This window comes from Cynocephalus volans, chromosome 4 (assembly GCF_027409185.1).
Source record: "Cynocephalus volans isolate mCynVol1 chromosome 4, mCynVol1.pri, whole genome shotgun sequence".
Classification (NCBI taxonomy): domain Eukaryota; kingdom Metazoa; phylum Chordata; class Mammalia; order Dermoptera; family Cynocephalidae; genus Cynocephalus; species Cynocephalus volans.
Genome location: NC_084463.1, coordinates 155,372,481 through 155,399,582, shown reverse-complemented (window position 1 = coordinate 155,399,582; position 27,102 = coordinate 155,372,481). Strand labels below are relative to the sequence as shown.

At 38.1% G+C, this 27,102-nt stretch overlaps 1 pseudogene; it reads right to left on the bottom strand.

Moving 5' to 3' along the window:
* Positions 1-17,754: 17,754 nt before the first annotated feature.
* Positions 17,755-25,652, bottom strand: LOC134377250 (nucleoporin NUP35-like; annotated as a pseudogene).
* Between the last annotated feature and the right edge of the window lie 1,450 nt (positions 25,653-27,102).

The following is a 27,102-nucleotide window of genomic DNA, read 5'->3' as shown; positions in this document are numbered from 1 at the left end:
CATTGTGGCCGGGGGTTTCACAGTCCACCGGTTTGAGACTAATGACTAACTAGGATGTTGCTGTGGTTGCCAATTTCGTATGGCTCCCTCCGTGACTGCTCAGTTGGCCTCTAGTGCCTTGTGTGTGTGGTTGCCTCGGGTCTTGGGCTTCTCCGGGGAGCCACCTTTCTGGTCAGCTTGGACTCTGCTGGGCTGGTGGGTCACGTACCACAGGGTGTGTGATCTCTGTTGAGCTTTCACTTCCTGTGCAGGACTTCTCCCTGTTCCGTGTGCTCTGGCCCAGGCTGTTAGATCGTACAGTAGCGACCCCACCGGGTGTGTGGTTTTTGTCGAGTCTCCGCCTCCCTGGCCGCACGTCTCCCCACTCTGTGCGCACTGTGCTGGGCTGGGGCATGTCTTCTGCACCCCTCGTCTAACAGCTGGGCCTTCAAGACCCTGCTCGGTACCGCCTCGCCCAGGAAGTCTACCAGGTTTCTGCTGGGCACAGACGACCGGTCTCTCTGGGTGCCTTTGTGGCACTATGTAGATCTTTCTCGGGTCTTGTTCACCTTTGTATCCCCCCAGTATAAACCGAGTCTAGCGCCCACCTGCAGCCTGGTCTCCGGCAGGTTCAAGCGGACCTGGGAACTTTCCTACCACACTATTCCCAACCAGAAATTCGTTAGGCTTTTTTCCAAACTGGTGGCTGCACAGATGGTATCTGCCTCCCAGTAACAGGGAGTTTACCTGGGGCCGGAGTCCAGGGTATGGTGGAGTGACAGTCGGCCCGCCCGTACTTCCTTGCCCTCCCGAAACTGGCCCGGGACGCCCTCCGCCACCAGCCCCGCCAGAGAACCGCGGAGGGAGTGGGAGCCAAGGCCGGTCCGCAAGCTCCGGAAAGCCTGGCGCCAGTCCAGCAAGTGGGAGGGCTCAGTGATGGCCGAGCAGGGCGGAGCTGCCCGCACCTGGGAAAATGGAGGCAGCACCGGGCGGTGAGTGGGCTGGTGGTGCAGGCGGGGGCCGCTTGGGCATCCACCCCCCGAACAGAGCTGTGCCAGGGATCACTCACAGTGCTGTGCCAGGTCGGGTGCTCGCTCTCTGTCTCTGGTTTGCCGCCTTTCCCAGTTCTCGGCTGCTGCCGCCTCGGGCTGTTCAGTCGCGGCGCGGCTCGGGCGCTCCCAGGAATCTTCTTTAATGCCGGCCTGAAACCTCGAATCCTGAATATGGCAGCTGGCCGCCTTCAGCACGGCCCCGGCCTCCGGGATCCTGGCTGCATCCACAGCAGCCCTGGCGCCGTGTTCCCTGTTTCGAGACTCACTTTTGCAGCTAAGAAACAGTTCTTTTCCTGCTCCACACTTTAAAGCTGTTGTCTGTAAATGAGGCAGCCTCTCCTGCCGGGGGCCAAGTGGCGGTCACCCCCCACGACCGGTCAGCAGCAGCAGTCCTCCCTTAAGAGATGGCGAGAGGAAGGACCACAAGTTTTCCAGCTGCCTGAGTCCCAGTGGCCGCCTTTTCCACCTCAGCTACTCCGCGCCAGCCGCCGCAGCCGCCGCCATCTTGAAAAGCCAGAATTTTTCTTTTTAATGGACAAATAATTTATGTATTTATAGAGTACAATTTGATGTTTTGACATATGTTTGCAATTTGGGATGATTAAATCAGGTGAATTAACAAACCCATCACCTCACACACTTTTTTTGTAGTAAAAACATTTAAAATCTACTCTTTAAGCAACTTTGAAATATACGATGCATTATTACTTAGTATAGTCGCCATTCAGGCCAATAGATCACTAAAGCTTGTTGCTCCTGTCTACCTAAAACTTTGTACCCTTTGATCCACTTTTCTTTTTAATAATCCACCTCCTTCTCACTCCCCTCTGGTAACCACTATTCTACTCACTACTTCTATGAGTTCAACTTTTTTAGATTCCACATATGAGGGAAATTTTGTGGTATTGTCTTTTGTGCCTGGCTTATTTCACTAAGCACAATGTCCTCCATAGTCTTGAATAACTTTCCCTCCAGGATCTGCATGACTCATTCCCCCACTTCTGTCAGGTCTTTCCTCAATCATCACCTTTTCACTAGGCATTCCCTGATACCGGATTTAGAATCTCAACACTCAAATGAATATTCCCAATTTTCTCTTTCCTAAATACTATAGAATACACTGTTTGTTGTGTTCACACTTTCTCCTCCTACTAAAAGGCGAAGCCCATGAGGACATGTTTGTGGAATTAATAAGTGACTATGCACTATTACCAGATCCAGCGAGGACGAAGGGCATGAATCAGCAACTGAGGAGAGTCAATAATTTTACCCTTAAAAACCTCTGTATAGTGAGCATTGAAGCTTAAAATGACACAGGAGTCAGCCCTTTAATAATCAGAAACAGCCATGTAATAGAACAAACTTTATGTATAAATAAGACTTCATAAAGTTAATAGCAGCAGTAGCCCTTTTTCAAAAAGAAGGCAACATGGCATTTTATTTAAAATTGCATACTAGTTTCTTTAAAATGGATGAGAACTGAAATATCATTAAACCCCACTCCAGCACTATAATATCATTAAACCCCACACAACGCACTATAATACAAATACATGCCATTTCCCAGACAATTGTATTGGCTCTTATCTAGGACATGTCTGGAAAAAATCATAAGATGCTGGCTCTGAGTGTTCTTACCATGGCCATGTTGCAGAAGCAACTTCCATGTCTTCATTCACGATGTGTCTACTCACCCTTATTTCCCATTTGATAACATTGCCATTTTTATCATCTCTACTTCCAACTTCATTTAAAAGACTAAATTGAGAGAAGATAGAGAAATGTCACATGGAGCTTACAATCTATTCAGATCCTAGTGGTTAGGAGTCCGAATTTAGGGGCCAAATTCCTGTTACCAGTAGATGTATTGATTTCTGCTTATTTTTCCAGAATAGCACAGGCAGTCTTTCTAGGGCTAAGAAGCATGGGCTTAGAAACCAAACTTCTGGGTTTACTTCCTAATTCCACCACCTACCAGCAAGTGATCTTGGGCACGTAACTTAATTTCTCTGCATCTCGATGTGGTCACCTGAAAATTGGCATAATATCATCTACTTTGTTGTGTTGTCATGAGGAACAAACCAACCACATTCAATACAAGAAAAGTGCTTGGAACAGTGCAGGTATCTGGTGAGTGATCAATAAATGCTAGCTGCTATTATAATTATTATTATCTGTGGGAAGAGTATTAATGCAGATTGTCTCTTCTGTAATTACTGAGGGGAAAAAATTTCAGTTCAAAATTTTAACCAGAAAAACCCAATGGAAAAATTGCACAAAGAAAGTCCTGCCAAGAACATCAGAGTTTTGCTAAGGCCTGATCAAAGTGCTTATTAATCTAAAGACTGTCTTAGACTTTCTCAAGAAAAAAAAAAAAAGTCAATAAATAAGGTACAAAAAAAGATTGAATCTAACCCATGGATCCTGTTCTAATCTGTTCCATCTCTCTCCCCACAGCTTCAGCCCCACATTGTGCATGCTAATCTCGATTCCCTGCTAAGTTTGGCATCTTTCAGACCTTATTTTCTTGCTTATTGCATTCAGGAATCTCAAATGTGGGCTCAAGTTTAAAACAAAAATAACCTGATTTACTTGGCTAAGATCTATCAGGTTTTCAGTGACCCTGACACTTGCATCAAAAAAAAAAAAAAAAAAATCATCATTCCATTTTTCAGTCTTCCTGATATTCTTATAGTCTAGGAAACAGTTGTAATAATGTTTGAAAAATATAGGGACAAGGATCGAGAGATTGATGTTCCCATTAGGGTTTGATCTCCCCGCTGCCCCAACTGCCCCCTGCCCAAATTGTGTCATTTAATGTTTCAGGTTTGGGTTTCTTATCTGGAAGACAAAGATTGGGCTGGGGGCCAGGACAGGAGTCTGGTATACCACACCTACTTGCAGATAACACACAACAGAGGCACTTCAGATTGGATGGTAGAGTTTCTTGAGATGTACTTGATTTTTAAGCAGAAGAATTTCCTGAATAGTCTACGGGGACAAAGAAAGGTTTTAAACAGATGTTCATCTCAAGTATCTCAGGAAACTGAAAGGGATTTGCATAGAAAATTATAGGTATTTTAAACTCTCGAAGAATGGTCACACTCTCACTAAACAAGAAACAGCATCTGTGAATGTGAAATGGCTATTTCCTAAAAGAACAGATGAGGTAAAATCTCACACAATTCTTGTCCATAAAAGGCAACCAACACTTGCTAGCTGAAAGAGAAAAAATCTGTGTGACTCATTCAAGAAAGTGTGTGTTTACACCTCTTTTTGAGAAACACAGTTGTAGCTGGAGTATTGCTTACCTACGGAGAATGGTTTTTCAGAAAGATAAATGTAATTGATAAACCTTTAGCTACACTAATAAAAAAAGATTCAAGTAAATAAAATCAGAAATGAGAAAGGGATATTACAACTGATACCACAGATATACAAAGGACCATAAGAGACTACTACAAACAACTATAAGCAAACAAACTGGAAAACCTAGAAGAAATGGATAAATCCTGGACACATACAACTTGCCAAAGTTCAATCATGAAGAACCAGAAAACCTAAACAGGCCAAGAATGAGTAATGAAATTGAAGTAGTAATAACAAGTCTTCCAACAAAGAAAACCCCAGGACCAGATGGCTTCACTGCCAAATTCTACCAAATATTTAAAGAACACCAATTCTTCTCAAACTCTTCCAAGGAACTGAAGAGAAGGAAATACTTCCAAACTTATTTTATGAGGCCAGCATTACCCTCATATCAAAACCAGAAAAAAAATATAACAACAACGAAGAAAAATAAATACCAATATTCCTAATGAAGACAGAAGCTAAGATCCTCAATAGAATACTCACAAACAGAACCCACAATCCATTAAAAAGTTCATACACCATGATTAAGTGGGATTCATCCCAGGGATGTAAGGGTGGTTCAACATATGCAAACCTACAAACATGACACATCACATTGACAGAATGAAGTAAAAAAAATATATATATATATATATGATCATTTCAATAGATGCAGAAAAAGCATTTGATAAAATCTGACACTCCTCCATGATAAAAAAAAAAAACTCAACAAATATGTATAGAAGGAATGTACGTCAACACAATAAAGGCAATACATCACAAATACACAGCTAATATCATGCTGAATGGACAAAATTTGGAGGCTTTTCCTCTAAGATCTAGAACAAGACAAGGACGCCCACTTTCCCCACTCTTATTCTACATAGTACTGGAAGTTCTAGCCTGTGCAATAAGGCAAGAGAAAGAAACAAAGGGGTATGCAAATCAGAAAGGAGGAAGTCAAACAATCCCTATTTCCAGATGACATGATCCTATATACAGAAAACCTTAAAGACTCCACCAAAAAATTACCAGTACTAATAAATGGATTCCGTAAAGTGGCAGGATATAAAATCAACACATACAAATTAATAGCCTTCCTATACACCGATAATGAAATAGCCAAAGAAGTAATCAAGGAAGTAATCCCATTAGCAATAGCTTCCAAAAAAATTAAATACCTAGGAGTAAATTTAAACAAGGAGATGAAAGACCTCTACAATGAAAACTATAAAACATTGATGAAAGAAATTTAAAAAGACACAAATAAATGAAAAGATTGAAAAAACTAGTATTATCAAAATGTCTACACTACCCAAAGTGATCTACAGATTCAACACAATCCCTATCAAAATACCGATAATACTTTGCACAGAAATAGAAAAAAAAATCTTAAAATTTGTATGAAACCAAAAAGACCCCAAATGGCCAAAGCAATCTTGAACAAAAATAACAAAGCAGGAGGCATCACACTACCTGATTTCAAAATATACTATAAAGCTATAGTAACCCAAACAGTATGATACTGGCAATAAAAACATACAAATTGACCAATGGAATAAAATAGTGAGCCCTGAAATAATCCCAGGAACTTAGAGCCAACTGATTTTTGACAGGAGAGCCAAAAATATACAATGGGGAAAGGACAGCCTGTCCAAACAGTGCTGACAAAACTGGATATCCACATGCAGAGGATTGAAACTAGCCCCCTATCTCTCACCATGCATAAAAATCAACTCGAAATGGATCAAAGACCTAAATTTAAGACTCAAAACTATGAAACTACTAGAAGAAGACACAAGGGAAATGCTACATGAAATGAGAGTGGACAGAGATTTTTTGAGCGAGACTACAAAGGCCCAGGTGACTATAGCAGAAATACACAAATGGTACTATTATCAAATTGAAAATCTTCTTCACAGCAAGGAACACTGTCAACAAAATAAAGAGATAACCTACAGAATGGGATAAAGTGCCAACCACACATCAGACAAGAGGCTAATATCTAGAACATATAAGGAACTTAAATGACTCAACAGCAAAAAAAACCAAATAACCCAATTTAAAAATGGGCAAAAGACCTGAACAGACATTTCTCAAAAGAAGACATACAACAGGCACACCAAAAAATGCTCAACATCCTTAATCAGAGAAATGCAACTTAAAACCACAATGAGATGTCATCTCACTCCAGTTAAATGGCTATTATCAATGTGACAGAAAATAACAAATGTTAGCAACAATGTGGAGAAAAAGGAACTCTTCTAACATTGCTGGTGGAAGTGTAAATCAGTACAGCCATTGTAGAAAACAATATGGAGCTTCCTCAGAGAACTAAAAATAGATCCATCCCATGACCGAACTATGTCACTACTTGGTATATAACCAAAGGAAATGAAATCAATAGATCAAAAACACACCTGTATTCCCATGTTCATCACAGCACTATTCACAACAGCCAAGAGACAGAATCAACCTAAACATCCATTAACAGATAAATGGGTAAAAAACTTTGGTATATATACACAATGGAATACCATTCAGCTATATAGATCCTATCATTTACAGCAACATGAATGGAACTTGAAACCATTACGTTAAATGTAGTAAGTGAGACACAAAAAGACAAATACCACATGATTTGACTCATGTGGAATATAGAAGAAAAAAAAAGTGGTTCCCATAGAAGCAGAAAGTAGAATACTAATTAGCCGAGGTGGGGAGTGGGGCAGAGACAAAATGGTGGACTAATGGATACAAAACTATGCAACCTACCCTAAGTCCCTAAATGAATCATTGTGCAGCATATGCATGTATTGAAACAACACTCTGTAGCCCACAAATATGTACAAATAAATGTTTAAAAGAGAAGAAAATTTAAGTAAATGTAGAAAATTATTATAGATTTAGAAAAGCTGGAAAGTGGGTTAGTGGATATTAAAATGACTCCTTATACTTGTCTATTTTTAAGTGGTTCCTAAGAAAAGAAAGAAAAAAATCATAATAAATACACTATGATCCTTACAAGTGCTCACATGGCAGGGGTCATCTTATTGACCAGTTTACTTGAGAAGAACACAACCTTTTATTACAACTCTGAAATTTCAACATCGAGAAACTGACAGCCCAAGTTGATACTTAGGGTGGCCAACCATCCCAGTTTACTCAGGACAGGAAATTTTCAGGGCTAAAATAGGGAAAATACTGAAAAAATTTAGACAGTTGCGTCAGTTAGGGGGAGCTGACCACTCCCTCTCAAATACAATGGAACTATGAAAGGTAAGGTAATAAACAGCTAAGCCTGTAATAAGGCTTCCTTCCTGTATGTCACACTCTGCAGAGCCCTGAGTTCTTTCCAAACCCCATGAAAGCCTCTTCTGCTTTCCAAGTCATTCCAAACTCCTTATATTCAATCAAATTATTTGAGCTCCAAGAACATGATACGGTCTGAAAAGGGTCAAAAGATAAGGGGAGTTGGAACAAGAAAAAAGCTCTCAAATTAGGGCAATCCAGATTCAGTGTTAGTATTCAAGAGGAGAAACATGACATCCCAAGATCATGTATCTGAAAGAGACACACACCCCATGTATCCTTAGCTATTACTAAGATTCAACCAGACCAAAACTGTAAAAAATCCAAAAGCCACTTTCATCACTTATTAAAAAGTCCCGTTCTCCAAACCATGTGTAATACCCGACCAATCCCCAGCACAAGTCTACATCAAGGAAAGGAGGAGAAACAGCCCTCTTAACCAAAGAAAACTCTTCATTTGCCCTGATTGGAGACCAAATTACAATCAGGAAACAGGAAGCTTGGAGGAGTAGGCAGCCTTATGCTAAAATAGCCAAAGCCACACTCAGGAGTGAATAATTAACTACCACTATGGACAGCATACATATGCAACTAATATATTATCAGTTCATTTTCTAAAACTTAACACTTTTTATTCAACTATCAAAGAATGAGAGCAAACAGAAAGCAAAATGTGCTAGTTGAGTTTTTTCCATGGAACCACAAGCCTACAAGAGTCCCTCTGAAACTCACACACAACTTTTAATGATGACTGTTCAACTATAAGAGGCAAGTCTTTGAGAGGTGATTCAAAGATCAATAGAAGGCTCTTCTTGACTTATTTAGAGTCTGTATCATCAAATATAGAGTTATTTTTAATGCACTAAGGTTTGCTTTATTAAAACTCCATATTAACCTGTTATTCCTATCTGCATTATATGAACACTAAAGAAATAACCATAAGAGAGTTTAATTATTCTGGGCATCTCAGAAGGCAAAGCCCTGAGAACATAGGAATTGAAATACTGATCTCACCTACCTTCACTTTATTCCACCAACCAGCCTCTAAACAGTGGCTCTCAAACTCAGCAGACATCAGAATCACCTGAAGAGCTTATTGATACACAGACGGCTGAGCCCCACCCAGTTCCTGATTCAGTAAGATTGGGATGGGACCTGGGAATGTACAGTTCTAATAAGTTCCCAGGTGATGCTGATATTTTCCATCCAGAGACCACACTTTTAGTTGTGGAGGATACCAACTAATATTAATAAAGCAAATGTATTTCACAGGGCCTAACCCATAGAAATGCTAAGCTTGGGAAAAGCAGAAAACTTTCCCAGGACTACAGTCTCTGTTGTAGATTAAAAAAAAAAAATTGTAACACAGCAAAAATGCTGGCTCTAAGGGCAGTCGTCCTTGGTGCAGCCAAACCTAATGATGGAAAAGTATGTGAACTAAAGGCTTCAAAGTTGATGGTTGCGGGATGTTCCTCATCTCACCTTCAGTTGTTTCTTTGAGTTTCTAAGGGACCTGAGTGTTGCCATAACGAATATCTCACTGTTCTTTTTGTAACCACCTATATTCCTTTTCTGTAACTTTCTTGCCTGCAGAATAAAAATGGAGAGAAAACCTAACTTGGGGTTACTCCTAGGAATTCTTCTTGCTTGAAGAAACTGTTCCTGGGATTAACCCCTTCTGGGCCTCCCACTGGGCCCCTTCTGGGCCTCATTACTTAAAATGAGTTTTAAATAATCCTTTGCATCTCCATCACCCCGAGAGAAGTGACAAATGGTGCCCTGTGTGAGGCATTTATGACTCCACCGATCAGAGACTGACCTGCCAAGACTTGGAAACTAAAGGATGTCTGACATATACATATATATTTATGCATCCCAGTAAGGAAAACACATCCCTGTAAGGGAATCATAGGTGGCTCTCAATTAGCATTGCACACCTGCCGCAGGTTAAGTTAGGTCTTTTCAGCCTGAAGGTTTTGTTTTTCTTTCACTTTCAAAATATAAGAAGTCCTTTATCTAAAGAGGAGAATCGACATAAATTATAACTCCAATGTCTCCTTAAAGCAGCTAGCTGTAAAGTGACTAAAAGGCAACTTGTGAAACTGTTAGTGGTTATTAGACAACAATGTCCTTGGTACCACAAGGAAAGAAGACTTGACATAAAAATTTGGAAATGAATTGGTCACTGGTTAAAAAATGCAATGGGTCTCATCAAGGCTTCCCACCTAACAGTTTGCAATCTATGTCAAGTCGCTCTGAGACCTATTCTAGACCTTAACAAAAAACAAAGTCATGATTATATCACTGAAAAAGAATAAAACTTAATCTTTGCCAGTGACTGAAAGAACTTTAAACTGGACAAACTAAAGTAAAAGAAGGTAATATTTCTTTGCAACATTAATTTTGTTTAAGCATGTTTACTTTTCTTAACTGCATGTGCTTCTCTTCTTCGCCAGAGACTCTGAGTCTTCCTGAGAAACACAGCCATGGTGTGCCAACTGGAACTCCTTTTGGGTCTTCTGCCTTTCTCTTGAAACCCCAAAAGTCTATGGCCTTATCTATCTCTGCTCTTTTGCTCAGCCTTTAACTCTGTAACCCATTTGAAAAACAGAAAACTAAACTAAAATCAAACTGTTTTGTTACCTTATTTTCTCTAAAACAGGGTGTAGCCTCACAGATAAATTTAGACATTTTTAAGGAAAAGAAAATGCATATCTAACTGTCCTTTTATACTAGTGAGTTTTCTATTTTATCTGTCAGCTTATATTTACATATATATGTACATAAATGTATGTTATGTCTACATGTTCATGTGTTCATGTCTATATGTGTTTGTATTGCCTACATGGTACCAAATTGGCTTAAAGTTAATGCACGTTCATTAAATAAATAATTATAATTTTCAAGTTCATGTGACTTTAATTTTCTAAACTTTTGATAAAATAAATGTTTCCAAAATTTGATTTAAACCTTCTGCCTAAATTTGCCTTTAGGTCACCACATTTTGTGATATGTTTGGTACTTGTTTAATTTTTGTTTAAGGACTAAAAGCTATAAAAGTGATGTCTGCTGGGTTTCTGCCAAAGCCCTGCACATGCCTTGTTGTTAGTTCATGTTTGGTTTACTAATCAAACAGTATTATATATGTCTTTGCCAGAGGCTTTTAATTTATGAACCCACCCTATAACAAAGTGATCTCTGATTATGAAATTTTTAGGCAAATAAGGCTAATTTAGTATTGTTGATGAGAAAGAAATCAGTATGTAAAATAAGAGATGTAAAAAAAGCTATGGATGTAAAGATGTAGTTGTGGTTATAAAGGATAAAGGAAAGAAAATATTTTTATGTGAGAAAGCATCTAGTACAACGTATTTTTGTCCTGGAGTAAAATAACTGGCTATTCAAAAAGTAGGAAGTATAGGACAAAATGAAAAGTCCTAAAGCTTGTCGTCAAAAGTCTAAGTCGAAATACTGTTATGTGGAAGGTAAATTTATGAAAGAATTTTGTGTGTGATTAAGTTGGCTATAATTTAAAGGGAATTAGTTGTCTTTCTAAAAATTGAACTTTGAGATTTAAAAAGAGTTTGAAACAGAACTGTATTTCCCCTATGTTAGAACAAGGTCTTCTTAAGTATAGATCAAATTCTTAATAAAATTGCAAAAGTTTTGATATTTCTCTAAAGGCATCTGCTGGCATCTGCAATCAGATTCATGGAAAAGACTCTGACAAGTACCCTTGAACACAAGTTTCAAATATAAGATCAATGGACAGAATAAAAGTTTTTCAAAACTCTAATAAAAAAATCTAATGAGTTTATAAAACTACTAATTAAGACCAAGCAAAGCAAAAATTAATTACATGAAGTTAAATAACTGATAAAAATGTTTTGTGACTTTCATTGTTGTTTCTTTACTTAAATGTTTTGTTTTCCAGATTTAAAAAACTTTGTCTCTCAGCTATCTATAACTCACAGCAATTGGGTAAAATGTACTTTATAAACAAAGACGGAATTTTAAAAAAAATTTCTCTTTGATTCCTCCAAAACTTGAAAACTGTTTGTGAGTATCCTTCTGATTTGTATGGCAATATGGTTATTTAAATAAATGTAATAAGAATTTGCTCTCTCTTTATAACTAGGTAAATTGGAAAGATTGGTTAAAAAATACATGTCTCTTCTAAGTTCCTGACCCCTCTTCATGTCGCCCTAATTTGGCCTAACTGCTGTTTCACCTTTTACCCTGACGTGGTACATGACAACCTGGGAATGAGCCTTCCCAGTGCCAAGGGACCAATACAAAGAAAAGTGAAACCTTTTCAGTCAGAAAATTGATCATCAGTGCTTTTATGAGGAATGCTTTGATCGTAAAGGGGGAAATAATATCTTGTCTACAAAAGCAGTTCTCTAAAGTTTCACAGCTTTGAAGGGGGTGCTCATGACTTGGATGAGAAGACATCCTGTTCCTAACCAAAGGATTTGTAATTGATCAAGAAATTTTACAAAGATTAAATGCTTTGGAAGCAGCAGTGTCCTGGATGGGTGAACACCAACAAACTCTCTTGACTCAAAATCAACTTAATTGTGATGCAGGATATCGCTCCATGTCCATAACTTCTGTTCCTTTTATTTCCTCTACCTCGTGGGAAGATGTACAAAGATTATTACATGGAACAGAACCCCATTCCAGAGTTTCAACAACTGGCAATAACACCCCAATTCACACCACCAGGGATGATGCCGATGTGACAGCCCTGAGAGACAATGCCATCATCAGTCCCCACCTGGGATAAATTAAAAAGACTTGCCATGCTAAAATGATACTAACTTTGCTTTAACAGTATGTTTTTGTCTTAACTGTGAAACACTGATCTATAGCTTTTGCCTTTTTAAAAATTAAATAAATAAGGGGGATATGTGGAGGATACCAACAAAAATAGAGCAAATGTATTTCACAGGGCCTAACACATAGAAATGCTAAGCTTGGGAAAAGCAGAAAACTTTCCCAGGACTAAAGTCTCTGTTGTAGATAAAAAAAATTGTAACAGCAAAAATGCTGGCTCTAAGGGCAGTCGTCCTTGGTGCAGCCAAACCTAATGATGGGAAAGTATGTGAGCTAAAAAAAACTTCAAGGTTATAGTTGAGGGTTGTTCCTCATCTCGCCTTCAGTTGTTTCTTTGAGATTCTTAGGGAACTGAGTGTTACCGTGATGAGTATCTCATTGTTCTTTCTGTAACCACCTATGGTCCTTTTCTGTAACTTTCTTGCCTGCAGAATAAAAATGGAGAGAAAACCTTATCCGGAGTTACTCCTAGGAATTCTTCTCACTTGAAGAAACTGTTCCTGGGATTAACCCCTTCTGGGCCTCTCACTGGTCTGGAGAAATGGGCTCTGAGTCTTCCTTTGCCTCTCCCTCACCCTGGGAGAGGTGACATGAGTGAGAATCACTGGTCTAAAGGATTTTGTCTTTAGAGTTCATGCTGTGTTGATGCTCAGTAAGAGTGCTTGCTTCCCAAACATGAAGATGCATTCACATCAACTGATCATCTTGTTAAAATGCAGATTCTAATTCAGAAGGTCTGGAGTGGGAGCTGAAATTCTGCATTTCTAACAAATTCTTGGGTAATACCGATGATACAGGTTTGTAGACTACATTTTGAGTAGCAAAACCTGAAGACACTTTATGTACACTTAGATTCCTTTCTTCAAAACAGAAGATACCAACTTAAAATGAGAAATCAAAATCTCACTACAAAAAGGTGCCTAAATGAATATTTGGTTCAAATATATTGGTTTTTTTTCTAGATCACCAGTAACTAGGGTTCAGCAACTATGTACTATTTTAATAGAACATGGAAAGCAGAAGCTTACAGAAATTAGAAATGACTAGATAAATGCATCTGACTGTCCTTGGTATTGTCTGAATTTTATTATTACATTTACAGTCTGTTCTAAAGTTTCTAAAAGGCCACTAAATTATGAGCTCTTCAAGGGTAGGAACCATTTCCATGTATTTTTGTATCCCCAGAACTTGGCCAATCTGGTGGACAATAAGAGATGGAACAATAAATAGAAAAAAGTATAATTAGCATTTTTTCTACTTAGTACCAAATGTTTACATTCCATCTGTAGTTTAGATACAGATTTAGTTTAACTTTAATAATTATGCTTTTTGAATTTTATGTGTATTAGAATAAAAGTGAAATAAGAGGATGAACTTCTATCTCTCCGAGCTGTTCCCCTGACCCTAGTCTCAGGGGAGAAAGGGAGTAGCTAAAGAAAAACTGCTTGACCAAGCAGGATGGGTTGGATTCCTAGGAATAACAATAATAAGAGTAGAGTTGATTAAACAAACTTCCTAAGGATAAGATCAATCTGGAGGTCAGAATGAAGACGTGATTTGAAGACTTGATTTGAAGAATGTTTGTTCCTTGAAAAAATGCCTTATGGCTTAAGATAACATCTACAATGCCAATCTTGAGTTGTCTTTGCAGATAACACACTACAAACCTGCTTTATAGCACACACCCCCTGGACCCTAAGGCACCATGAAAAATATCAGTCAAGATGCCAGAAATAATTATGCTTATCTCACAGCCAACCAATTAGATTCACACACTACTCCCAGGACCTCCGCTCATGATTCTGCTCTATAAAAGTGCTTGTGACTCTAAGCTGTCAGGGAGTCTAGGGTCTTAAAAGCTCCTTTGGCTACCATAGGCTCCTTTGAATGACATTCACACAAATGCTAATTTTTAACACTGCAAACTTTGAACTGAGAGATTTCTTAGATATTTGGGTAGTGGATGGTGAACCCCTCTCAGTTCGGTAACAAAAGTATACTGAAACATCATTTCAGAGATATTGCTATACAGGCAGAAAATGCTAAACAACAGTCCAAATGAAGGTCACAGCCTTCTGTACAGGTACCTACTTTCTGCCTGTGCACCAAGGCAACATCTCCAACTTTCAGTAACCCAATTTTAGCCTCCAATATTTGCCAATCTGTAAAATAACTACCATTATTAGAAAATTGTTTATTAACTGGTAAAGAAATAGGTGGTTTAAATCTTAAAATCTCCTGGTCAAGTCTCTAGGAGAGCAATGCTTTCAGGGTGAAGATGGAGGCATTGAAGATAGTTTCTTATGGCTCTATATTTATTATTTTTCTTTTTTCTACTCATGAGCCCCTATCTTCAGACACTCATGATCTGTTTTTCTGTTGTTATTGTTTTTTTCTTTTTGCAATAAACTCCCAATTCTTTCATGTTGTGAAAAATCTCCTTTTTCTGTTTTAAATACTTTCTTTTAATGTTCTAAATTACATTTTAAGTACTTACAAAAACTAAATACACTAATAATATGCGGGTACGTCAAAATGTTTATGGCAAGATTTGTATTATCTTTTAATTTTATTTTTCCATGAACTTTTTGAAGTACCCTCATATATATCTTAGTGAGAAAATATTTCAATTTATAGAGGAAAATGGCTAAACAAGAGGCAGCATAGGAAACAGCAGGAAGGCAAGATAGCACCTACCCCTCTTTCCTTACTGTGTTTGCAGTTCTAGAAACCTCCAGATTTATTGAGAGGGTGATCATCTAATATGCAGGGCAAATTTAAGGTTTTCCAGTTGCCCTCAATATGTGTTTTTTATTGTATATATATATTAAGGTTTAACCTGATATTTGGATATACATATATATATAGTGAAATGATTTCTACAGTCAAGCAAATTAACTTCTCTATCACCTTCCATATTTACCTTTCTTTTTGTGGTTAGAGCACCTCAAATCTACTCTGGTAGCAAATTTTTAGTATATGATACAATGTTATTAACTATAGCCCTCATGCTGTACATGAGATCTCTAGACTTATTCATTTTACATAATGCCAACTTTGTACCCTTTGACCTACTTCTCCCCATTTCCTTTCCCTCCCAGTCTTTTTTCTGGCTATTTCTGTACATTTTATTCTGAATACAGTAATGATTCATGCAGTGCTTTTGGTTATTACATCCCTTTAATTTTCTATAATGTACTAAAGTCTGGCCTCCAACTTTCTTTTTCAGTTTAAGGTTTTTTTTTATTTTTTAAAAATTAAAGCATCACTTACAAACAATAAAATTCACTCTTTTTAAGTATACAATTCCATAAGTCCTGATAAATGTATATAGTCATGTAACCACAACAATCAAGATATAAGACTTTTCCATCACCCCAAAAGGTCCCTGCATGCCTTTCTGTTGTCAGCTGCTCTTCCACCCCAGCCCCAGGCAACCATGTATCTGTTTACTATACCCATAATTTTATCTTTTTCCAAATTGTCATTTAAATGGGCTCGTACAGGATGTAAACTTTTGTATCTGGCTTCTGTCACTTAGCATAATGCTTTTGACATTCGTTCAAGTTGTTTGTTCATTACTACTGAGTAGTATTTCATTGCATGGCTGTACCACATGTTGTTTAATCACTTATGAATTGTTAGACATTTAGGGTGTTTCCAGTGTTTGGCTAGTTAAATAAAGCTGCTGTGAACATTTATGTAAAGATCCTTGCACAAAAAATAAATAAATAAATAAAGCTGGAGGCATAACACTACCTGGTTTCAAACTATGCTATAAAGCTATAGTTACCAAAACATCATGGTACTGGCATAAAAACAGACACTCAGACCAATGAAACAGAACAGAGAACCCAGAAATCAACCCACAAACCTACAGCCAATTGGTCTTTGACAAAAGAAACAATAGCATACACTGGGGAAAAGACTGCCTCTTCAATAAATGGTGCTGAGAAAACTGGATATGTGTAGAAGAATGAAACTAGAGCTGTACCTCTCACCACACACCAAAATAAACTCAAAATGGATTGAAGACTTAAATATAAGACCTGAAACTATAAAACTCCTAAAAGAAAACAGAGGGAAAACACTCCAGGAAGTAGGAGTGGGTACAGACTTCATGAATATGACCCCCAAAGCACAGGCAACAAAAGGAAAAATAAACAAATGGGGTTATATAAAACTACAAAGCTTCTGCACAGCAAAAGAAGCAATTAACAGCAAAAAGACAACCTACAGAATGGGAGAAAATATTTGCAAACTACTCATCTGACAAAGGATTAACATCCAAAATATACAAGGAACTCAAACAACTTAACAGCAAAAGAATAGCCAATTACAAAATGGGCAAAGGAACTGAGTAGGCATCTCTCAAAGGAAGATATGCAAATGGTCAACAGACACATGAGAAAATGCTCAATATCATTCAGCATCAGAGAAACGCAAATCAAAACCACACTGAGATATCATCTCACCCCAGTTAGACTGGATGTCAACAAAAAGACAGAGAACAACAAAATGCTGGTGAGAATGTGGAGAAAAGGGAACCCTCCTATACTGTTGGTGGGACTGTAAATTGGTGCAGCCATCATAGAAAACAGTATGGAGATTCCTTAAACAACTTTGGATAGAACTGCCATAGGATTCAGCAATTCCACTGCTGGGTATACATTCAAAGGAATGGAACGCATCATGTTGAAGAGATACCTGCACCCCCATATTTATCACAGCTCTATTTACAACAGCCAAGAGTTGGAACCAACCTAAATTTCCAACATCAGATGACTGGATAAGGAAAATGTGGTATATAGACACAATGAAATATTACTCTGCTATAAAAAAAAATAATGAAATATTGCCATTCACAGCAGCATGGATAAATCACACTAAGTAAAGTAAGCCAGGCACAGAAAGAGAAATGCCATATATTCTCTCTTGTAAGTGGGAGCTAAACTAATAAACATATAAATAAAAGAAAGATACAACATTCACAATAATACATTGAACTTTCAAAAGGACAACTGAGCATCTCAAGCATCTTTTAAAGTGCAAGCTACAAATACACTGTATCCTTAATGAAAAAGGTTTCGAAAAGAAGTATAAGCTAGCTATCCTATACTGCCAAGAGTGGTTATACAACTAACTGAAGGAAACCAGCAGTACTGTGCTAACTCTTTTAGTGTAGCAACCTCCTCCTTGGTAGTTCTTAGCTCTTATTATACTACCAGCTGAACATGTACTCCATTGCTTTAGATACAAGACTTTTATCTTTTTTGGCATTTGTCTGTCAGAAATAACCTGATAGTCACTAGTAGAAGCTTTGTATGCTGTAGTAAGAGGTCTCTTGGTAGAAATCCTAGGAGTACTTCCAGGTTGTGTTGGTGTACCTAAGGTTCTGATTGGTGGTGTAAAGACTAGAGATGGAGATGATAAAGCACATCTGTCACTGTTTTCCATAACACCTTTATCAATACATGGTCTTACACCAGTCATAATGGATTTGCCAATAATTCTCCCATCTTTGCTTAAGGCTTTCCGGGCCTGCAGTTTAGACTGATAACGAATATGCATCCAATTTCCCATGTTAGACATCACATGTTATATGATATTCCCATATTGTGCAAATTGTAATATATAGGAAGCAGATGCTTGACGAAACCCAAACACAGTCACCCAAGTGTCATCAAGGTGATCTTCAGAAGTCAGAGAATCGGGAGTGGTACAAAGATGGTGGAATAGACGGTCCCTAGCATCACTCTCTCCCACAAATAAACTGATTTACAACTATAAAAACATAACATCAAGTGCATACGGAATGGGGAGACATCCAGCAGAGGAGGCTGAAGCTCTGCAGAGACCACATGCCCTGCAGGGCCACCATTGCACGATCCAGCAGATAGGTTTCATCGCCACCACCCAGCTCCATTCCCAGCCCGGCCCAGTGTGCACAGACTGAGGAGACTTCCGGCAGGGGAGGGAGAGGCTCTGCAGAAACCACACACCCTGTGGGGCCACCACTGCATGATCCAGCAGGTAGGCTTTACCGCAGGCAGCCGGCTCCATTCCCAGCACGGCCTAGTGCGCACGGTGCAGGGTGATGTCTGGCAGGGGAGGTGGGAACACCACGGGGACCACACCACTGCCATGCGATCAAGCAGCTTGGCCCAGTGCGTGCAGAGCAGGGAGACATCCAGCAGGGGAGGCAGAAGCTCCGCAGAGACCACACACCCTGTGGGGGGGCCACCACCACATGATCCAGCAGCTGGTAGGCTTCACCGCCACCACCCGGCTCCATCCCAAGCCCGGCCCAGCATGCACGGAGCAGGCAAACATCCAGCAGGGGAAGGGAAAGCTCCACAGAGACCACACGCTCTATAGTGCCTCCACACATTCCAGAAGCCTGGCCCAGTGCATGCAGAAAGGGAGACGTCCAGCAAAGGAGGTAGAAGCTCAGCAGAGACCACACACTCTGCGGTAACACTCCGTGACCCAGCAGCCCAGCCGAATCAAAGCTGACCAGAGAGGTGACTCCCCAGAGAGGTGGCTCCCCAGAGAGGCCCAAGACCTGAGGCAACCACACACGCAAGGCACTAGTGGACAATTGATCAGTCACTGAGGTACCCATACCAAATTGGCAACCCCAGCAACATCTTAGTCAGACAATAGTGTCAAACCTGTAAACTGTGGAACCCCCTGCCACAATGAATAAACATCAAAGAAAAGATAACAGAAATATGAAAAATCAAGAAAGTACACCACCAAAGGGTAATAACTCTGAAGCTCTAGATCCTATAGAACAAGAAGCCCTTGAAATGACTGACAAGGAATTTTGAATGATAATTCTAAGGAAACTGAATGAGATACAAGAAAACTGAGCTAGACATCATGATGAAATGAGGAAAAGTATACAGGACCTGAAAGAGGAAATGTACAAGGAAATCAATGCCCTGAAAAAAAATGTAGCAGAACTTGCCGAACTGAAGAATTTATTCAATGAAATAAAAAACACAATGGAGAGTTTAAACAGCAGGCTTGCAGAAGTTGAAGAGAGAACCTCTGAACTTGAAGATGGGCTGTTTGAAATAACACAAGCAGACAAAAAAAAGAAAAGAAAAAAGGATCAAAGGCATTGAAGAAAATCTGAGAGAGATATCAGACAACCTTAAGCGCTCAAATATCCGAGACATGGGTATTCCAGAAGGGGAGGAAAAAGGAGATTGCCTTGAAAACATATTCGACAAAATAGTGGCAGAAAACTTCCCAGGTATAGGAAAAATCACAGATCTTCAGATCCAGGAAGCTCAAAGATCTCCAAACGTATTCAACCCAAAAAGATTTTCTCCAAGACATGTTATAGTCAAATTGGCAAAACTCAGAGACAAAGAGAGAATCTTAAAAGCTGCAAAGGAGAAGCATCAAATCACATATAAGGGATCCCCAATCAGACTAACATCAGACTTTTCATCACAAACCCTAAAAGCCAGAAAGGAATGGGATGATATATTCAAAATACTAAAAGACAAAGATTGCCAGCCAAGAATACTCTACCCTGCAAGGCTATCCTTCCGAAATGAGGGGCAAATAGTATATTTCTCAGACAAACAAAAACTGCGGGAGTTCACCACCACACGACCACCCTTACGAGAAATTCTCAAGAGAATACTGAGTTTGGTGCCTGAAAAATAACTACCACTGCCATAAAAACCCAAGAAAAATCAAAACCCACTATTATAATAAAAATGGCATTCATCAGGAGAAAACAAAAATGCTATCTACAACCTAAGGAACCAACAAACACAGAAAACAAACAGTAAATCAGAAAGCAAGGAACAAAAGACACCTAAGACAACCAAACAATCAATAAAATGCGAGGATAAATCAACACCTTTCAATAACAACTCTTAATGTAAAAGGATTAAATTCCCCAATCAAAAGACACAGAATGGCTGACTGGATTAAAAAGGAGGATCCGACTATATGCTGCCTTCAAGAGACCAACCTCACCCATAAAAATTCAAATAAACTAAGAGTGAAAGGATAGAAAAAGATTTACCATGCAAACAGAAAAGAAAAACGAGCTGGAGTAGCTATTCTTATATCTGACAAAATAGACTTTAAACTAAAAACCATAAAAAGATACAATGAGGGCAACTACGTAATGATAAAAGGATTGATCCTTCAAGATGACATAACAATCATAAATATATACGAACCCAATGTTGGAGCAGCCAGATTTATAAAACAAACTCTATTAGACCTAAAGAAGGACATAGACACTAATACCATAATAGCAGGGGACCTGAACACCCCACTGTCAATATTGGACAGATCATCTAGGCAAAGAATCAGCAGAGAAAAACAAGATCTAAACAATGCTCTAGAACAATTGGACTTGGCAGATATCTACAGAACATTCCATTCAACAACCTCAGAATATTCATTCTTCGCATCAGCACATGGATCATACTCCAGGATAGATCACATATTAGATCACAAATCAAGTCTCAACAAATTCAAAAAAATTGGAATTATCCCATGTATTTTCTCAGACCACAATGGATTAAAATTATAAATCAATAACAAACAAAATTCTGGAAACTATACAAACACATGGAAATTAAATGGCATTCGACTTAATGACATATGGGTCCAAGAACAAATCAAGCAAGAAATCAAAAAATTTATTGAAACTAATGAAAATAATGATACATCATACCAAAACCTGTGGGATACTGCAAAAGCAGTACTAAGGGGGAAATTTATTGCATTACATGTTCACCTCAGAAGAATGGAAAGCTGGCAAGTGAACTACTTAACACTTCACCTTAAAGAACTAGAAAAATAAGAACAATACAAACCTAAAGTTAGCCGATGGAAAGAAATCATTAAGATCAGAGCAGAACTTAATGAAATTGAAACCCAAAAAACAATACAAAAGATCAATGAATCAAATAGTTGGTTTTTTGAAAAGATAAATAAAATAGACAAACCATTAGCATGGCTAACAAAAAAAAAGAAGAGAGAAGATTCAAATAACAAAAATTAGAAATGAAAAAGGTGATATTACAACTGATTCATCTGAAATACAAGGAATCATTCAAGACTACTATAAACAACAATATACCAACAAATTTGAAAATCTGGAGGAAATGGATAAATTTCTGGACACACACAAGCTCCGAAATCTGAGCCATGAAGACGCAGAAAATCTAAACAGACCAATAACAGTAAAGGAAATTGAAGCTCTTATCAGAAGGCTCTCAACAAAGAAAAGCCCAGGACCAGATGGATTCACAGGAGAATTTTACCAAACATTCAAAGAGGAATTGACACCGATTCTTTACAAACTATTCCGAAAGATTGAAACGGACGCAAATCTCCCAAACTCATTCTATGAAGGAAACATCATCCTGATACCAAAACCAGGTAAAGATATAACCAAAAACGAAAACTACAGGCCGATATCCTTGATGAATATAGATGCAAAAATCCTCACTAAAATACTAGCAAACAGAATACAGCAACACATATGTAAAATTATTCACCACGATCAAGTGGAATTCATCCCAGGGATGCAAGGTTGGTTCAACATATGCAAATCAATAAATGTGATACACCATATTAATAAAATCAAACGCAAGGACCACATGATCATCTCTATAGATGCTGAAAAAGCATTTGATAAAATTCAACATTCATTCATGACAAAGTGCCTCTATAAGTTAGGTATAGAAGGAAAGTATCTCAACATAATTAAAGCCATATAAGATAAATCCACTGCCAATATCATCCTGAATAGGGAAAAGCTAAAAGCTTTTCCTTTAAGAATAGGAACCAGACAAGAATGCCCACTCTCACCACTCCTACTCAACATAGTGTTGGAAGTACTAGCTAGAGCAATCAGAGAAGAGAAGGAAATAAAGGGTATCCAGATTGGAAAAGATGAAGTCAAATTGTCCCTGTTTGCAGATGACATGATCCTATATATCAAACAGCCTAAAGCCTCTACAAAAAAACTCTTGGAGTTAATAAATGATTTCAGCAAAGTAGCAAGATACAAAAACAACACACAAAAATCAGTAGCATTTCTTTTCTCATAGTGAACATGCAGAACGAGAAATCAAGAAAGCCTGCCCATTTACAATAGCCACCAAAAAAATAAAATACTTAGGAATTGAGTTAACCAAGGATGTGAAAAATCTCTATAATGAGAACTACAAACCACTGCTGAGAGAAATTAGAGAGGATACAAGAAGATGGAAAGATATCCCATGCTCTTGGATTGGAAGAATCAACATAGTCAAAATATCCATACTACCCAAAGTGACATACAAATTCAATGCAATCCCCATCAAAATTCCAATGACATTTTTCTCAGAAATGGAAAGAACTATCGAGACATTCATATGGAATAACAAAAGACCATGCATAGCCAAAGCAATGCTGAGCAAAAAACATAAAGCTGGAGGCATAACACTACCTGGCTTTAAACTATACTAGAAAGCTATAATAAACAAAACAGTATGGTACTGGCATAAAAACAGACACAATGATCAATGGAATAGAATAGAGAATCCAGAAATCAACCCACACACCTACAGCCATCTGATCTCTGACAAAGGCACCAAGCCTATACACTGGGGAAGAGACTGCTTCTTTAGCAAATGGTATGGGAGAACTGGATATCAATATGCAGGAGAATGAAACTAGACCCATACCTTTCACCATACACTAAAGTCAACTCAAAATGGATTAAAGAATTAAGTATATACCTTAAAACAATAAAACTTCTTAAAGAAAACATAGGAGAAACACTTCAGGAAATAGGACTGGACACAGACTTTATGAATATGACCCCAAAAGCAAGGGCAACCAAAGGAAAAATAAACAAATGGGATTATATCAAACTAAAAAGCTTCTGCACAGCAAAAGAAACAATTAACAGAGTTAAAAGACAACCAACACAGTGGGAGAAAATATTTGCAAAATATACATCCAACAAAGGATTAATATCCAGAATACACAAGGAACTCAAACAACTTTACAAGAAAAAAACAAGCAACCCAATTAAAAAATGGGCAAAAGAGCTAAGTAGGCATTTCTCTAAGGAAGATATACAAATGGCCAACAGACATATGAAAAAATGCTCAATATCACTCAGCGTCCGGGAAATGCAAATCAAAACTACACTGAGAAACCATCTCACCCCAGTTAGGATGGCTAAAATCCAAAAGACTCTAAACGATAAATGCTGGCGAGGTTGCGGAGAAAAAGGAACTATCATACATTGTTGGTGGGACTGCGAAATGGTGCAGCCTCTATGGAAAATGGTATGGAGGTTCCTCAAACAATTGCAGATAGATCTACGATATGACCCAGCTATCCCACTGCTGGGAATATACCCAGAGGAATGGAAATCATCAAGTTGAAGGTATACCTGTTCCCCAATGTTCATCGCAGCACTCTTTACAATAGCCAAGGTTTGGAACCAGCCCAAATGTCCATCATCAGATGAGTGGATACGGAAAATGTGGTACATCTACAGAATGGAATACACCTCAGCTATAAAAACGAATGAAATACTGCCATTTGCAATGACATGGATGAACCTAGAGAGAATTATATTAAGTGAAACAAGTCAGGCACAGAAAGAGAAATACCACATGTTCTCACTTATTGGTGGGAGCTAAAAATAAATAAATTCATACACACACACACACACACACACACACACACACACACACACACACACACACACACACAAACCCGGGGGGGGGGATGAAGACATAACGATTACAATTCCTTGAAGTTGACACGGCAAGCATACAGAAAGGACATTTTTGGGTGGGATGGGGGAGAGGGAGGAAAGAGGGAGGTTTCAGTAATGAGCCACAATAATCACCCACATTGTATATCGACAAAATAAAATTTAAAATAAAAAGAACGAAAATAAAACTGGGAGAAAATGGGAAAAAAATAAATTAAAAAAATAAACTCAGTCTTGACTAAGAAGGCACAGAGAAACCTTGCTTATGCCTCTGGATTGTCGCCCATCCGATCTATCATCTTGTATGTAAGTTACCCTTTCATAAATTCTTTGCTTTACCACATGGAATTGACTGCTTCATTCTTTGGTCTCAAGATATCTTCTCAGTTTGGTGGATGTTTTGCCTTTGGTCCACTGTTGGACATCACGAATATTCACAGCAACACTATTCACAACAGCCAAAAACTAGAAACAACCCAAATGTCCATCATGGATGAATGGATCAATAAAACATGGTATTATGCAGTGGAATATTATTCAACCCTGAAAAGAAATGAAGTACTGACACATACTACAGCATGGATGAACCCTGAAAACATTGTGCTAAGTAAAATGTCAGACTCAAAAGATCACATGTATGATTCCATTTACATGAAATGTCCAGAATAGGCAAATCCATAGAGATGGAAAGTGGATTCGTGGTTGCTGAGGGTTGAGAGGGAGAAAGGAATGGAGAGTGACTGCTAATAGATACAGGGCTTCTTTCTGGGATGATGAAAATGTTCTGGAATTAGTGGTGATTGTTGTGCAACCTTGTCAATATACTAAAAACCATTGAATTGCCAAAAAAAAAAAGAAGTCAGAGAATCTCCTTGAGTATAAAAAGGATCCAACTGGGCAGGAGATAATGTCGTCTTTCATGGCTGAGCAATATTTGCAGGAATAAACACACTTTGCGCTGTCTCAGGAGTAGTAGTTGTAACCCCAACAGGAGGACTCTGCATTACTGCAATGTTTGGCTATCTTCTTGAAGCTAAAGGTGTTGACTCAAGTCTTGGGCTGGAAATGTCATCATATACACTTCAAACTGGTGGAGCTACACTTTTATCTTTATGAGCTGGTACAACTGGTTGTGGTGGTGACCCACCTGCAAGTAGAGGTGATCTCATCTCCATTACTCCTACAGAAGGGCCACTAATTGATCAAGGTTGCAGAGTCACTGGATCTGGCAAATCCCCCATTAAAAATCCAGGTAAGAACTGGGCATTAACTCCCGGCTTTGGCGATGTGGGTGAACCCAGCATCATTGGTTCAGATCCCAACATGGGCACCTGGGATTCCATGGCAAAGGCTGACACCGTGGCTGCAACTACACTTAATGTTGGGACCTTCCCAATTTTCGAAAATGGCATTTTAAAGAAAATTTAAAATCCCTGTAAATAAGATTTTGTGTTTTCTGGGTAGTGCATGCTTAAGCACAGAGAAAACTCAGCATAGATTACTGTAAATTAAATAATTTGTGGTGATGCTTCGTAGTCTTCATGAGAATGTGGGGTGAATTTCATGAAGGGTAAGTACAGGTGCTTCTACCAAGACACAGAGATTAAAATTAGCAATTTGAATTATGGTCTTTTCATTTAGATAGTATTTAATATTTTAATATCGTGGTTACTATATGTCCTGTCGTGGATTGTCATCTTTCAGTATTCTAAAATCAAAACATTCTTTTTAAAAACCTACTGCTAAAGTTTCTTAATAATAAACTTTGTCTATTATATGTATTTTTAAAAAAGGACAACTGAGGTTACTAGAAGCAGGAAGGGAGGGGAGAGGGAAGAATGGGTAAAGGGCCATGAATAGCAATGATAGTGCATATTATTGAATATAATAATTATTCTAATGTGAGCATCACATATTGCACACAAGTATTGATGTTCAACTCTGTACCCCACAGGTATGTACAATCACCTTTGTTACAAGAAAAATAAATAAATAAAAAGATCCTTGCACAGTAATATGTTTTTATTTCTCTTGGGTAAACACTCAGCAATAGGATTGCTGGGTTGTTTAAGTGTATGATTATTTAAAAAAAAAAAAAAAAAAAAAAAAAAAAACATTGTTAATCTGTTTTCCAAAGTGACTGCATCATTTTGGAATCTCACCAAAAATGAAGGCAATTTCTAGTTGCTCCATATCCTCACCATCATTTGGTGTTGTGGGCCATTTTAATTTTTGCCATTTTAGTATATATGTAGGGGTCTTTCACTGTGGTTTAAATTTTCCTATTAATTAATGATGTTTCACAACTTTTCATGTGCTTCTTTGCCTTCTGCATATCTTTTTTGAAGTGTCTGTTGAAATATCTTGCTCATATTTATTGAGTTGTTTTTCATCTTATTGAGTTGTACCTCCTGACATTTTTGTTTTGTATGAAAACATCTTTTTAGAAGAGTCTTGGGTAGTTGTCTTGAGTAAAGACATTCAGAATCTATCTGGTTACTTCCTCATAATTAAACTCGTTAAACCTTTTGGATGAGAATAAATCACAGGTGATGTTTGTCCCTGTGGTGAAGTTAAAAAATCTCATAATTTTAAGAACATTTATATATCTTATTCATTGTCCATTTCTGTAGTGATTTTCCTTTTTATGTTTTAGAGCCCTTTATATATCAGAGACATTATCCTTTTATGTGTAATATAAGATGTAGTCATTTGCAAGTCACTGCCTCCCAGGCAGTAATTTGTCCTTTGATTTTCCTTGGTATTTTTGCCATCAGTTTGTTTAATTTTTTTTTTCAAATT